We start from the raw sequence: 16,072 nt of genomic DNA, 5'->3' as shown, positions 1-16,072 counted from the left end.
ACTTCTCTCCTGGAGTGCTGGAAAACAGCTTCAGCATCCACTCAATGAAAAAAGGGGAGGAAGAGTCAAGGGAAAGACCCGTGGCACAAAGGCCTGGTGTTCACGTATCACCACTCTGCATGGAAAATGGGGCCTAGCGGTCTCCCTGCTTCTGGCTGCCCCTCCAAAACACTCATGTGTTGGAGACAACCACTAAGCAAGGCCCTGTGGTGGGCATGGGACTTCTGGGTCACACCACGTTCATTTTTCGTTGCCACATGCACAAACCATTCCTGAATCTCCTGCTGCAGCGCCCACACAGCAGCCGGGAGGGCCGAGGTGCCGGCAGCCCACCTGGGATCATGGAGCCAAACAGGCACGCCGGAGCCTGGCCGATCCACGTGCTGAAGGAGGGTATCTGAGGGAGCACATTTGTACCTCTGGTTTTGAACAAAGGCCAAGCCAACGGAGATTAAAGCACATTTTTGAGTGGCACTCTCCTTAAGGACAGAAATTCACCCAGGACAAGACATCTGCGTGATGAGCTACTTGGAGACTTGCTGACCTCACGCTGATGAGTAACCTGAAGCAGACAGGGCAGCGAGCGCCTGCCTCTCCCCGGTACCTTCAGGCAGCAGTACAAGCTCTGACCCACCCAATGAAGTTAATCATGCTATTTTCTGCAATGTCAACATGAATTTTATCTCACTGTTTGTGTTTCAAAGCTATGTGAATCGTTGGAAGCAATTTTATCTTTACTCCGTAGCCTCCCCCCTCTTCCCTTCCCTTTCTCTTCTCTAATCTCGAATTGCTTTTCTGCTGGTTTAAAGTTAAAGCAGTTTAAAGTTAAAGCTCTGAGAAATTACTTTGTGAAACTATATTTGCTGACGTATTAAATTCCCTGTGTGAGATCTAAGCCAGATCTGCTGAGGCTAGTGGCTCTCATATGGGCTTATTGCTTGATACTCCTCTGAATCCACGAAGAACCAGTCCAGCAAAGAGAGCAGGTGTTTTATTCTGGGTGATTTTCTAATTTCCTATATCAGCTCTGCATGTGCAAACCACAGTATCTAGCCAAAAGGTCATCACTGGCAGAGCACAGCTTGGCTGGAGCTGAGAAACTTGATTATAAGCAAGGGTGAAAAAGAAATTACAAGCTGGAGTTTCACAGCCCAGTGCAGGTTCTGACCCAGCTCATGCTGATTAGCAGCCAAAAATTTAAGATCAAGATCTCCATCTGCAGGTATGGCAGGAAGTTCTCCAAAAAGAGTGGCATGACACGGGTCTCCTCACTGACTCTCTTTTATATGTAGGTGATTTTTGATCTACAAAGGCCTTTTGGTACCTAACTCCCCATCTCCCCTGTAGGTCTTACAAGTTGTCCAGAGCAGCCCGTAATAAACCAGGCCTGACAATGCTATCGAATAATTCCTAGCACAGAACTGCTTAAGCAGTAAGACGATAACGTTTCTAACCAGCAAAGGCTAAGGACAGAGCCTCTATCTCCCAAGACGACCATGAGTTTTCGGCAAATTAGTCTGGCAGGAAGCAGAGACAGCCACAACCACTTCTGTCCCAAAGCATTTGACAAGGCAATGCATAGTTTGCACTGGAGCCAAAGTCCATTAATGTAGGAACAAAAAGCTGGCAGTACCTGACTTTCTAATGTAACCTGATATCACTATTTAATGTCTACAGAGTGAATTATTAACAGAGTTCCACCCAGTGCCTTATCACTGGGAGGCTGGAAAAATCACCTACTTCCAAGGGCAGGTTCAATGTCCTTCGTCAGACCTAGATTCTATAATTTCCCCCTTATCTTAGCCTTATTTACATTTTAAGTTGACAGGCATGACATATGGCTTAACACCCTTCCATGAAAAGACGAGCAAGAGGGTGAAGGTCACTGCTACCTGTCTATTGGAAGGGATCAAGCTGAAGGGGAAGCAGAGAGAGAGAGAGAGGGTGTGTGATTCTGTTTTCTTTTGATCTGGTTTGGCACTGAAAATGCACACGCCTAAAAATAAATCGAACGTTTAAAGGGCACTATGACAGGGACAGGTTTGCAGGGTAAAGACAAATCCTTTCCTGGCCAGACAGAAACTCAGGTCATCTCTGCCTCTCCCAGGCCACTCTCTCATGCTCCTTTCTTCCCCTTGCCTTGTGCTACCCTGATAATCTCCCTGATAGAAACACCCATTTCAAGTGTCACATTCCCCTCCTGCTCTCCTATCCCTACCTCAGTTTCCCTCTGGAAACCCACCATGATAGAGGAGCCCATCATATCATAGTCACTTCTGTCAGGGCCAAGCCATGCCCCAGGTGTCTACTGAGATGTCCACAGCTAAGTGGTACCCAAGCATCTGGATGCTCCTGCTGCACCTGCAGGCTGAGCAACAAGCCACGCTGTGACGTGAGAAACGTGACAGCCACGCTGCTCAAGGGCCTGGCTTCTTGCCCGATAATTGGCTTGAAGAAGGAGGAGAAAAAAATTGTTTGCAAGAGTATCATGGAGAGACATCAAGACGAGGCTATTAATAACAGGCAGGACATGACCTGCATGCCACATGTCACAGGGCCTGATGGTGAGGCCATCGTGTGGTATGTGCAACTCAACGTGCCTTCACGAGGAGGCAAATGTAACCCTCACTCCTGCGGTCCTGCAGCTACTCAGCCTTGACATTGGATATCCCGGTGCTTTGTGATGTTCTTGGGAAATGCCTCAGGACCCCCAGGAGTGTTCCTCCGTTCTATGAACGGCTTTGACTTGGTCCTATGCCCATCTCCTACCACTGCAGAAGATGCCACGATGGGCAGGCATCGTATTTAATCCTCACTTAGCTGAGCTGCCACATCTAGACACAGACTAAAAGAGCCTTTGACTCACTCTGGGCAATTGCTCTCCCGACGGCTCCGTTGCAGCTCACGCTGCGGGGTGCTACAGGAGCACACGGAGGCTGCGTGGCTGGGCAAAGCAGGCAGCAAATCCAGCAGACAGCAAGTCGGGCTTCCCTCTGCAGCATGTGGGTCTCGGACGTGGTAGACACAATGTGTTAGGCTGGCAACCTGCCTGTCCCTCCCCTGCAGCTCCTCGCTGTTGTGGAACTCCCTCTATCCTCAGGACTGCAGATCCAGATGCTTTTTTCTCAGAATATACTGCATTTATTGGTAGCACCTCAAGGATTTTCCTTGCCTGGTTTTCTGGCCACCTTCCTAATTTTTGTAGGGTAACTTGGGTTGTTATTTCACGCCACATCCAAAATCCTGGAAAGTTATTGCAAGTGAGCACCCTCACCTGCCAATGAGTTGTGCAGTCTCAAACTCCCCTTTACACAACCCTCACTTCTGCACACAGACCACAGCCCTCTTTCTGTGGGATCCAGCCTGGTATCCAACACCTCACAGACCTCTGGTGATTCTATACCCAGCACAAACCATTCTTCCATGGAGTCCAAGTGTCTCCCTTTCCTGCCAGCACCATGCAGACAATGAGCTGTTCCTTCTCAGCAGTATTTTCTCTTCTGCAAACCACAACTAGCTTCTGCTTTACAGCAGTAAAAGCAGATCTCTATTTCACTGTGTTACTAGGAAGTGAAATTATTTCACAGTATTTGCCAAAATATCCTCCCTTCCCACGTTTCGGTATGACCAGGAACAGGAGGAAGATGCTGCTCTAGTTTCATCTACTTGAAGAGGTGTTTGGCACGCAGCTGAAGAGCAGAGCACGGCACAGTTAAACAAGAGCGGGGCATATCTGCTGGTGGCCAGGCTGCCTTCAGACCAAACACATCTGCCCAGAGAGCCAGCCTCTCACTTTTCATGGAATAGCCCCCAGGGAAAGCCCCACTGCCCACATGGGAACCATCTTCCAGGACAGCTTCCAGTGCTACTCACTCCCCAGTACTGTCAGGTCTCTCCATCCAAGGGGCAGAGGCCAGCAAGGACCCTGGCCACACAGGTGAGCCAAGCCCTGGTGTTAGAGCAAGAGCAGGGATGGCCTCAGGGGTGACTCCATCCATGTGTCCACCCTGCTGAGACAAGGTACTCTTCGCAGGGCAGACACCTCAGGGCACAGCTAAATACCTCCCTCTTTATGGAGAGGGGATGGAGAGAGGCCAGTGATGTGGGAGGAACGGCCAGCCGTGCAGAGGGACGGGAAGGGCAACCTGGGAGAGGCTGGAGAAGGCTGATAGGGAAAGGTGGAGAAATCCCACCACCCTGTTCCTCCTCCGTGGCTTTGCTCTCACCTCCTGCCACTTCCAACACAAACCACCAGGAAAGCAGCTGTCAGTCGGTGAGAGGGTGTGCCTTTGGGATGGAGGAGGAAGGAGGGACCTGGAGACGGAGCCCCAATGCCAGAAAGGCAGGCGGAGATGCCCTAGCACCACCAAATGGCAGTGACAGGAGACCGAGACTAAAGGCAATGGCAGTGTAAAGCCTTTTCTGTTCGCACTGCGTGCCTTCACAGGTCTGAGGAAGGACAGCAAGGTTCCCCAGGCTCACCACAGCCATCCTACTCCACCACAGTGCTCCACAGTCAAGGAGAGTGAGTAGCTACTGAGAGGTCACTCCTCTGCCCAAGACACAGCAGCAACCACAGACAAGGACACCTCAAGGTGAGGCAAGATGCTCATTTCTTGTCCACCCAGCAAGCAGCTCTGCCCAGCAGATTCCCCTGAGGAAAGGAGGAGAAAAATGTGTGTCACACCCTGACCAGAAGCCAGCACAGTCACATCAGCAGTCATAAAACTGCAAAATAACCTTGTGGCTTAGCTGAGCCAAACCCCATTGCTCTGAAATTAATTTACTAAAGCATATGCAACTCCAGAAGGATGGTCCATGGGAAACACCCCAAAAGAGAGACAAAGTTTTCTCCAAGTTGCTTGTAGGGTAGGTTAAGAAGGGCTTCCTCAGATAACTAACAATGGTGCAGCAGGAAGTATGTGACAGGCTCCCAGCCCAGTTCACACTGATGGACCTGAACATGACTGCAGAGGAATGCTGCAAAGCAAAAGGCAATCACACGACATGAAGGCCAAGGTGGACATTTTGGTGATGATTACCAGGTTTTAAGCCTGTTGACACAGTTTCCAGACATGGAAATTTCCCTGTGAAGTCATCTGAGGGACCTGCACTGGAGCCAGAACCTCATTGCCTTCTACACAGGGAATCAAATCTTGTGTCACTCCCTCCTTCCTGCATTTCTAAATCCTGTTTAAAAATAGGATGTTTCTGAGTTCAGCCTCCCCTAGTGAAAGCCATATGAACAGTTGCTATCCAAAACAGTCTTGTCATGAGTTGTGTATACCAAAAGACCACAAAACTGGAGCGCAGAAAGCCAGTGACCTCAGGAGAAGTAAAAATGTCTGCAAAATTACCCCTCCTCCATTCAAGAATGTTGCTTTCTCAGCCAGTGCCTTCCAAATGAGACAAATGCTTTTTAATTATTTGGCCCCCAAAGTCATTAAGTAGACTAGTACTGAGCTAACTGAAATCTGACATCTTTGCGCTTTTTTTTTTTTTAAAGTGAGCATACTGCATTTCCTTCAAAAAAAATCTTTGCCATCCAAAAGAGCAAAAGCCAGCGGTCCATGTTTAATTCGTCCCTGTATGTTTGAGTTACGTGCACTTTAGGAGAGAGAGACAAGTATGCAAACATGGGAACAAAGCCAGCACTTGCAAAATTAATGAGGAAAAAAACCCTCACAGTCACTGCTTCTGCAGAAGCACTGCCTCCCATGAATTTATATTTACAGAAGCAACCAAGAGAAGACAGAAGCATGCAGTGTGGTCACTTGTGCTTAGCTCTCCTTCCCTTCTCCCTCTAGCAGCACAGGGACATGAGGTCTGGGTAGTTTCTCAGCCTGTGATACTGTGGGAGAGGAACTGCACAGCTGACTGAGCCGTCTGTAGTCTTTCTGTCAGTCAGATCTGCCTTGGGTCAGACATGGCTCCTAGGAAGGTCAGAAGTCTGCAGGAAGGAGGGAACTGCTGCAGTAGGCTTTCAATCTGCTGCAGCAGCAAACATCCATGCAACTCCTTCTCCAAAGCAAAAATCAAGGCTGAACATACCAGCAGTGGGAATCCTCCTCTGAGGACTTCACACTTCATGGGACTTGGTGCAGGACCCCTGGTGGGGAGAGACTCCCTGTCGCTGCTGGCTCCAGAGAGCAGAAAAGCCAGGCTGGAAGTACAGAGGACTAGGATGCCCATGCTGCTCTGTGCCACTGGGCACCCAGACAGCCCATGGCAGCAGCTTTCAGCCCATTCCTGGGAACGGGACAGGACAGGGAAGTCCCAGTGCCAAATCTGAGGTGACGTGACCTAGTGCCAGAGCTCCACAGTGGCTGTAGGTGAACCCTGGCTAGCAACACCACGTGCAAGTATGCCAGCGTGGGACACAGCTGGGCTGCTGTGGTCAGGCCTACGGCCACCATAGGGCACTAGGATTGCCTAACATGAACCTCCTGAGAAGGAGCTATGGACGCATGACCACGTGTCCCAGCTGTAGGAGCAATGACTTGCCTCTGGCAGAGTAAGTGCTGTCCACTCTCAACTCTGAGCAGCTGAGCAAGGTGACCTCGCTCTGTTTTCCCGCTCAGAGACCTTTTCTATGTTGCTCTGAAGACCAGCAGAGTACAGACCACCTCTGAGTAGACCATGTTTAGCAGAACCCAGAATGCGAGCAGCTCACCAGCAACTGGAAGGCCTTCTCAAGCAGAAAAGGCTCTCAAAAGTGTTCAAAAATATCTAGAGCCCTACAGCCTTGTGTGGCAACACCGAGAAAAGAAATTCAGAGGAGAAGACTTGGTACTGGACAACCACAGACGAGGAACTGGCCCTGAATTTCTCAACAACCATGAAACTCAGAGCTTTCTTCTTGGATGTTATTTTCTGTTAAGCACAATCCTTATACTGACAGTGTTTTCAGTGGTGCGAGTAGAAACTATTGCAGCCAGCTTCAGCGACGGACAACCATTGTGAAAATGCCTACAATGGTGCAAGCATCCAAGTGAGACCTATTTTCTGGATGTTACTGCCCTCAGATACATCGGTGTTTTTCATCTCCCACTACTTGTTGCGCTTGCCTCTCCACAAAAGGTCGTCTGAACTCACCTGGCCAACATTTTGCTCCAGTTAGAGCTGGAAAAGAGGACATCTGAAAAGGCAATGGCCTTTCTCAAGATGAGACCCTCACCACCTCAGGGACATATTCAGATATTTGACATTTTGAGCATGCACAATGTGGAAATTTATCTTCAGCTGATTCTTTTAAAGTAAACAAGCAAGAACACAATGCCTCTGCAAAACCAGTACATTTCAGGGGACAGCAAATACCTGAATGCTGGAATAATGTGTAGGGTAAATACTACTTTGGCACCTTTTTTCTGTTTTCTTCGCTACAGATCAAAAGACTTTACGTTATTAATAAAGCAAGAATTCTCTGTTTGAGTGCTCTACAGATAAATCAAAAGCTTGTGGTATCAAACAGTGAAAAGTTTAGAAAGGAATCTAGGGCTGGCAGAAAAACACACTAGCAACTCGGGGAAAAACTGGTGGGTTTTTAGGATCCTCTGGAAAGGCTAGAAGATAAAATTGGTCCGAGCATCTCAAGTAACGCTTATGGCAACACCCTCCCCTACCCCCACCCACACCCCTTTTTTCTGCAGAACTGGCTACTAGCACTGGCCAAGGCTTGAAAGACTCTCACCTCTCCTTCTCACCTCTGATTCCTTGTTGGGCGACCTTGGAAATGTACTTGGGGTCACCTTGGACACCCAAAAGGGCCAGCTATAGGCACTAAGCAAAACCATTAAGTTCCACATCTTGCCTTGACCCTTTCCTCAGTCCTGCCTCTCTCTGAGCACATTCAGAGCCTCCCTGCCTGACGTGACATTTCTCCAGCTGTCATGAGCTCAGAAGTACCTTCAGCAGAAGACGGGAGCAGCACGATTTCCCCACACCCTGCTCCTCCCCGACAGTCATGGCTCAGGGGAAAGGCATGTCTCTGTCCGTCACACGTACACCATCTATAACCAAAACCACTTTGTCCAAGGACTGTTCCCACCTTACCAGTGAGGAGTGTGGTTTTCTGCCAACTTACTATTTTTGGGGGCCTGTTTACACACAACCACTGCCTAGCTCACTCCAATTTGTTGACATCCTTCTTTTGAAGGTCCTCAAACTGGACACCATGCTTCTGATACAAGCCTACAAACCCCAAGCAGAGGGAAACCAAGCATATCCCCTGCTCCTGTCACCTGGGTATGAGCTAGGCAGGAGAAGTCACCACTGAGAACAGAAGACACAGAGGTAGGTCCAGAACATCAAGGATATTTTTTGGCTTGACCAAACATTGGAAAGAAGCTGGATGAGCACTGTCTGAAACTGTGCTTAGAGGTGTGGTTATTCTGAACGAGAGACTGCTGCATCTCAGAGCTGGCAACCTCTGCAGAAGTCAGGGCAGCAGCTAGGAAAGAGGGTGTTCTTGCAGACACCGAACTCCACCAAACATGGGCTGCAGAAGAGGCTAAGCCCATGGCAACAGTGCACCTGGATGTTAAGTTTATGCTAGAATTACATTTGCATGTTACCTGTTCAGAAGTCCCTTTCTTTTCCATCTTGTGCAATCTCGTTTCCCTGAGTTCCTTAGCACTCCTTTTTCTCTTGAGCCTGCCAGTACTGGAGTTAAGATGAAATGGAATGAAACCTATAGCTTTGTGGACAGAGGGTGTTCTACAGTCATCAGAAAGGTCAAGAGGGGAGATGGCACCTACAGAAGTCTTGAGAGGAGTCAGAGAAATGGGTGCCAACTAAGTTCTCGATGGACCCTGAATGAATACCACTGCCAGTGGTTATGATGGTGACGGGGTATGAAAAGTGCCATCAGGCTGAACTCTGGGAAGGGGTTTCAGATGGCGACCTGAAGCTGGCAACCCCCCACCCCCCTGTTTTCTTTCTCCTCTAGACTAACATCGGCTGCTTTGCAAGTTTGGCACTGGCAAACCGGTGAAAGAACTTGTGCCTGATTTGCCAGGCAAAAGGGGACCAGTTTATGATGCTGTCACACAAGGTCAAAGTCACCTGTGAAACAGGGCAGGCCCCAGGCTAAGCACGGAGACAAGCCCACAATAGCGTTAGCTGCCAAATTCCAAAAGCCTTTGACTGCAGCACTATGACCTCAATGTAAGGGATGCAGGACCGGTTGAATTATCCACGGCAAGCAAACACGCAAACTCTCTGGCCAACCTCAGCACTGCTACCTGTTAACAGGCTGCAGGCAAACCGCCTTGCTGTTTACAGCTGTTTGTTATGCAGAAGCGGACGAACTGTTCATGCAAAACACATTTCAGCCTAGGAGCTGTCTGCCAGCCCAGCCCTTTACTTCTGCAACTCCCCGCCCATGAGCTGCGCTGCAGATGGCAGAGCAGTACATATCCCTTGCTCCCTGTAGTACCTGTTAAGTCCTACCCGTAAGCAGAAGAGAGACACAGCCCAGGGAGGAGGAGGATGCTGCGTGTGAAGCCTGTGGGTAGATTTCACCTTCCTTTTTTGCAGATGCTTACACATGTATTTGCTTGTATCCATTTTCCACTCTTTCTTGTTTTCCTCTAGAGATTATCCTCTTCCTCCAAGGGGGATTTTTGCCTGAGGGACCAAACTGGGGACTGTGCCAAGTCCGTCATTAGATGCACTTCTCCCAGTGCTGTCTCTCTGTTTGCAGCCAGCGCTCTGTCCCTTTCCGTCTTCAACAGTCTCGAAGCAATTTCCAACTCTCCTGGCTAAATAATCAAAAACAAGGCACTCCCGTGCTTGTGGAAAAAGTTAGTGCTGTGCTATCGGTGTTGCAGGAACATGCCTTTGAAGCCTTGCACTACCCTTTCCAGAGGCAGAGCTCCGTTACCAGAGATGGTCTTCAGCACAGCAAACCGCTTTTGGGGAAGAGGAAGGATGGGGCTGAAGGCAGCTCAGAAAGACTGGCTGCTCCAAACTTACAAAGGGAAAAATAAAGTGCAAGACCACTCCTTTATTTTTTGTCTTCCCCCCCCACCCCCCACCCCTTTCTCTTTTTTTAGGCATTCTTTTTGCAGGGGAGGGCCAGTTCTCTTGCCAGCCCCTTTCACCTATAGTCCGCTACATCTCAATGTCTTGCAAGGCTGAGCTCACTGCCTAGCACTCTAGTTTGCTCCACTTGCTCTGATGCAGTTGCACAGAAAGCAGCTCTGTCCTGCCCACGCAAAAAATGCCTTTTCACATTCTGCCAGCAGCAAAGAGACAACAGCCTCAGGCTCTGTGGTTTGTGCAGACAGCCAAGAGAGAGTCTGGGAGGCAAAAGCTGCCCTGAGAGGGAGTGACACCTAACCCTGAAAGCAACAAGATAAGGCATCCCAAATGCAGCAATTTGTTCTAAGAAACTGAAAAGCTGAAATCCCTTCATCCCAGCTTAAATACTTGCACCAAACCACTACCAAAAAATAAGCATCACTCTTTCCTCACTTCACCAAGTGCTTCAGAGACTCTTCCCAACTTCGAATCAGTTCAAGACTTCCTAAAGGCCGAAGGCTAAGCACCCCAATCTGCAACCGAGGACCTTGGCAAATAATTGGTTTCCACAAAGACCAGCTCCTCCGCCACTCCTGTGCAAATAGGCAGTATAACAGAAATGATCCCAGCCCTAACAATTGCACAGCAGCTGTCGTTACTCGTTCTCGCTGAAGTGCAGAAACAAAACAACCAAATCCCAATCTAGCTGTCTTCCTCCCTTGCTTTTTGGGAAGGCTAGAGGGTGAGCCAAAAAGAAACACATCCTCATTTCCCAAAGCCTTTGGTGTTTGGGAGATGACGTCTCAGCCTCACAGTTGCATTCCCTCCCCTGGCTGCCTGAAGTCCCCATCTCTCTTGCAAAGGGTCTGTGGAAATTGTATGCTGCAGCAACAGCACAGCTTCTACCTTCCAGCCAAGTCATATTAAAAGGCAGCAAAGACCAACGGGACAATCCATCCTCTGGAGGTATTGCCTCTTCCTTTTAAGCTGACTGAGCCATGCGCTTGCTCCAGGGCCACCATTCCAGTGCCCACACAGAGGTGTGAGCGATAGTGCTACTGGAGAGATCTCGGGTCTCCAGTCTGGCCTCCAGCTGCTGCTTCAGAAGACAGGACTCCTGCAGGTCCCATACAGTATCTGCGGGCTTTGTGCAGACAGCTCAGATACCAGAGGGCACCAGACAGCTATGTTTAGGTAACTAAATCTTTCCCCTAGCAGGGCCTATAGGTCTAGTTCTTAATGAGCTTAAGATAGAGTGAATTACACGCTGCTCGTGCCACGCTTTTCTGAGAGGAAGAAATAAAGTGGAATTGGAAACAGGACTAGAGTGAAAACTACAGATCTATGGCAAACCCAGCAAGTGGGAAACATTTTTAAGTAACAGGCATCCTTCTGTCTCCTCGAGAAAACAAGCTTCTGGCTGGCTCCATTTGCTCATTAAACTCTGCCAAAATGCTCAGTTCACCATGTTTCCTTGAGATGTTCTGTAGACTATGTCTGGAAAGACTCACATACTCCTTTTCCATTTCAAGGCCTGTCATTTGAGGTTGTAGCCTTCCGAATGGATCGCCAAAGCTGTTTTGTAGTGGGACGCTGCAGTCCCTGCCATCCTTTGTGTTTGCCCTTATATTGGTAGATCCTGAAAGAATGGCTCCAAGCACAGCCAGATTGCTCTCAACGCTGCATGGGATCCCAACAGGCGAGGAAGTCATTGGTGCCTTAGTGGTGTGCTTAACCGTCCTCCAAGACAGCTTTTCACACTTGCATGAAGCCAAAATAAATCCATCAACATGGATCAATAGAGAATCTTGGCGAGACATTCTAGTGCTACCGCTAAAACCACTGGCAGCTATTGGTTCCCAGAAAGCTTTCAAGAGTGAGACAGCCTGTTTCAGGAACTCAAGGAGCAGAAAACAGTGTTGGAGCTTGCTTTTAAAGCAGCAAAATCAAGCTGTAAGTGAAAGAGAAAACACAGCTGAAGAAGGTGACGTGAAAAGGTGACTTTCCCAAAAAAACACTGGATGAAGAATCAACGCTTTGCATTCCAGCACTGCCTATGCAATGATGGATGTCTCCTCTTGCAGCCACACTACAGCAACAACGCAGTAAAGTTCAAGGTGCAACTATAGAAAGTGATTTTGTTTAAAAAAGACCCAAACTGATTACATTCATGCATACTCACATACCTATAATCACAAGTGCTATGACATGTTTCCAGCGTGCAAGCATCAAGGATCCATGGTCTTGCCAGGATTACTTGCAATGACAGGGAAGAAAAAAGATGCCAGCTATGTCCCCCCACCCTCCTGAACTCTCAGGCTGGTGACCATATGCCCGTTTTGGATGTGCTCTTTGTACCTGTAAGAGTCCAACCTGTGATTAGGATCATCTTGTCCTACCTCTGTGAATCATTAGGATACGCTTGCTCTCCTTTGTTTCCTTAGCTCAATAACTCATAATAAGTTCCAATCTCATTCTTTTATCATCCAACCAGCATATTTTTATGCTTTGGGATTTCAGATTGGTCTTGTCTTGGTTTAGGCTGCCCCTTGTTCATTCCATCTAGGTATCCCAAGGAGCTGTAGGCATGCTGTAATTTTGATGACCTGCTAACACACGTGCCATCAGCACCTGTCGTTCTCATACACCTCTAACACCTTCCTTCTGGTGGTTCTTAGACACTTCCATTGCTTCTCCATTCATATCAATGTGTCTAATTCAAATCCCACAAACTCCTGATAGCGTGAAAGAGCCGAAGAGCGACTGCTGATGCTCCTCTGCAGTCATCACAAACACAGGCTACAGGGTTTTATGCCATCAGTCCAAGTGACTGAATGCGCTCAGAGCTCTTGGAAGTCTCAGCACTACAGCAAGGCCAGGCAGACTACAATCCCATTGCCTGATAAAGCATTTGCAGAAGATACATCCTGCATGTCCAGAAGCGAGGTGCAGAGCCAGCTGCTTTGGAGATCAGGAGCTTGAGTAGAATTCATTCAGGCAAAGGCCTGTCTCCAAAAAGAGCTCAGTCAAAATGACAAGAGCAGTTGCACAGCCTCAGAGGTGTCTACTGGAAAGCAGCAGTCGAGGGTTTTGGGGAGACAGCAACTAAGGAGACAAGGCAGCTGATTTCCGTTTCTAGCACTATCCTTGCTCACTGTATAAACTTGAACAGCAATTTAGTGCTCTGCCTGAATTTCATTCTCTGTAGAACAGGCTAATAACTTCACTGTAAAGTTGCATAAAACTTACCATGCTTGTCCCTCTCCTTAAAGCAAGCACAGGGCTCAGCCCAACTGCACATACTTTGGGAGATTATATTCTTGATATGGAGGGGCTGCTGAACTATGATACAAGATGCCATGGTCAGGACCACAGCACAGGGAAAAGAAAATAAGAGGGAGAAAGGGGAAAATAAAAGGTAAGCCTTAGCCCAGCCATGCACAGCACAGCCGGTGCAGGACAGTGGAAAGCTTGAACAGGAAATCAAAAGGGGGACAGAAAGCAGTCAGTTGTGCTTCAAGGTACGTTACACATACTTAGTCCTGCCAAAAACCCCACAAATAAACAGAACAGTGGTTGACTGCGAGGCTGAAGGGTGGTTGGTGCGGATGGAGGAACAGAGGTTATCTAGAGTACATGCAGACAGTTCAGTCCATTCTACATGGGCTCCAGAACTCAAAGAATGGGGCAGGGGAAGCACTTTTGACACATTTATAGTCTAAAAGAGAGACCACTGTAGGTACAAAGAGCTCTAGAGCATAAGGAATTGGCTGAGCTGCAGGATGTGCTTGAGGAGATTCTGTGCAATTTTTACAAGATTATACAGATGGCAGAAAAGAGGAGGAGGAACAGATGGAAAGTTCCCCACAGCAATGGCAAGGTGTTAAGCTGTGAAGCCTGTTGACATACAGCATGAACACAGTTGGACAAGCTTACTATATAACCAGTGGCACACAGCCAAGCTCTATGTTCTTCACCTCTCAGACACAAAAGCTGATGTTTCCATCACAGAGTATTTTGCTCACTACCACAGCTACCAGCAAGGACCTGAATTAGGTCTGTGGTCTGTTGGCTCAGGAAAGAAGTTCAGCAGCCTTGAGCATGACTACCTCAGTTCACGACAGAAGCTCCATCCACTACGACACATGCACTGCAACCTCTACAGAACTGGTTTCATGCACGGACAGAATCAGCCAAGCAGAGAAATTCATTCACTCTCTGCCAAATCACGCCCTTAAATAAACAAAAAATTCCCATGTCTGTGTCAATCAGTATCCACCAAGGTGGGCAGGTCTCTTGGCTGGAGGACAGGAAGGAGACATCTCTCTCTTCTGCCTGAAAGGCAGCAAAATCAGAGGCTGTTAACAGAGATTGTTTTTATAGTGAAAGGGCATTGTCTAAGAATCATTCATTTTGGAAGTCTTGACCCAATACTTACAAGAACATCACCATCTCCCAGAGTAAACTATGGAGGAAAACATCTTGCCCATATGTTGCGGCGTAGTGTTTATAATACAATTGACTTCCTCTATGGAGCTGCCACCATCTCAGCCTGAGAATACCTTGCTCTGTGCTAAAAGCTGCACCCCTGCTGGGATTGCTCCACAAAAACAGCCAGAAAGGCTGTTTCAGGTCCTCCAGAGTTCCATGGTGCCACACTCTGAAGTGTTAAACAGCTACACAATGCTAAATGCTGCACAACTATCACAAGAGCATCTTGCTCCAAACAAAACCTATTGTTTGTCACAAGATCCTGTACTCGACAGCACAAAACCACTTTCTCAACATCGTTTCTTCCAGTCCTCCTGAAACCATATGTAGATCTTTTCATCTTCCCGATCCCCCAAGTACAAACTTTTAAAAGATTTTTATGTTTGAAAACATTATTTTCCTCTTTCAAGGCCAGCACAAGTTTTCCATGCTTGAAGTCTGACAATCTGTCAGAAAAATCAAAGGCATTTCAACAGGCTTACTTGTTGAATCTAGCAAAGCATCACTGCACCTCTTCCACATGACGCTACACTTAGCGATGCAGCTCTAGTGCAGAAAGAAATACCCATCACACAAATACACGTCACACATCTAACTTAAATTGCGTTCAGTTTCAAAGTGACCCTGTCCTTGCCACAGTTTTTAATCTCTAACGGTGGCAGCAGCCCCAGAGGAGATGTGCATGTGCTAGCGTACATGAATGAAAGCACCATTCAACCATGAAAATTTGCCACAAGCTTTTTGCCATGACTTGTGAAGGAAGCAGAGAGATTCTCCACTTACTTATACAGTCCTCCCTACCGTTAGTGTCTGTCAAATGGCTGCAGCATTCGGGAGCCACAACACTGCGCTATACAAGCTCCTAACAAGGCAGCAGTCCCTGATCTGATAAGGGTTCTGTAAAACCTGTTCGTAACAGTTCGGCCAGCCGCACAGTCAAGGTTACATCACGGAGTACAGCTGCTTCCAGACATGGCTTGTTAGAAAATCGGTACAAGTGGGGTCAGGGAAGGACTACTTCACGTAAGCAAAACAAGCGAGAACAAGGAGCGAGCCAGTAAAATCCCGAGAAGCAGCCCCAAAGCCCAGCAAATTTAACGGGTCTGAAAAGGGTCTGAAGAAAAAACGTGTTGTCTGACTCTGCAGATGAACAGGGGAAAACAAAGCACCAGCATAGCTGAAGGAAACTGCTCCCAAAGGTCTCTAGCACACTAACAGATGGGCTCTGCAGGCACCACAGCAATTCCCTCTGATGCCGGCTAAGGATGCCTGACTTCTTGTTCAGCCATGCCCCATCCAGGCTTCTCAACTCAAATAAACGCCCCTTACCTACAGGGCTGCCTGCCCACTGCCTGTCCACTCCAAGGCTGCCAAGCGCGGTGACTTGCTTTATCGACATCACTCGTAGCAGGACATGCCTTAACTTTCTGAACTAATACACCACAAGACACTGCGTTGGTAGGAAAGAAGAGCTCTCTAGCAGTAACAAGGAACAGAGTCCTCTGAAGAGTACAGCTGGTCTGAAGGTGCTGTCTGTGGCCAAACACACATGGAAAAT

The sequence above is a fragment of the Falco naumanni genome, chromosome 1 (genome assembly GCF_017639655.2).
Source record: "Falco naumanni isolate bFalNau1 chromosome 1, bFalNau1.pat, whole genome shotgun sequence".
Classification (NCBI taxonomy): Eukaryota; Metazoa; Chordata; class Aves; order Falconiformes; family Falconidae; genus Falco; species Falco naumanni.
Note: the sequence above shows the minus strand (reverse complement) of the source record.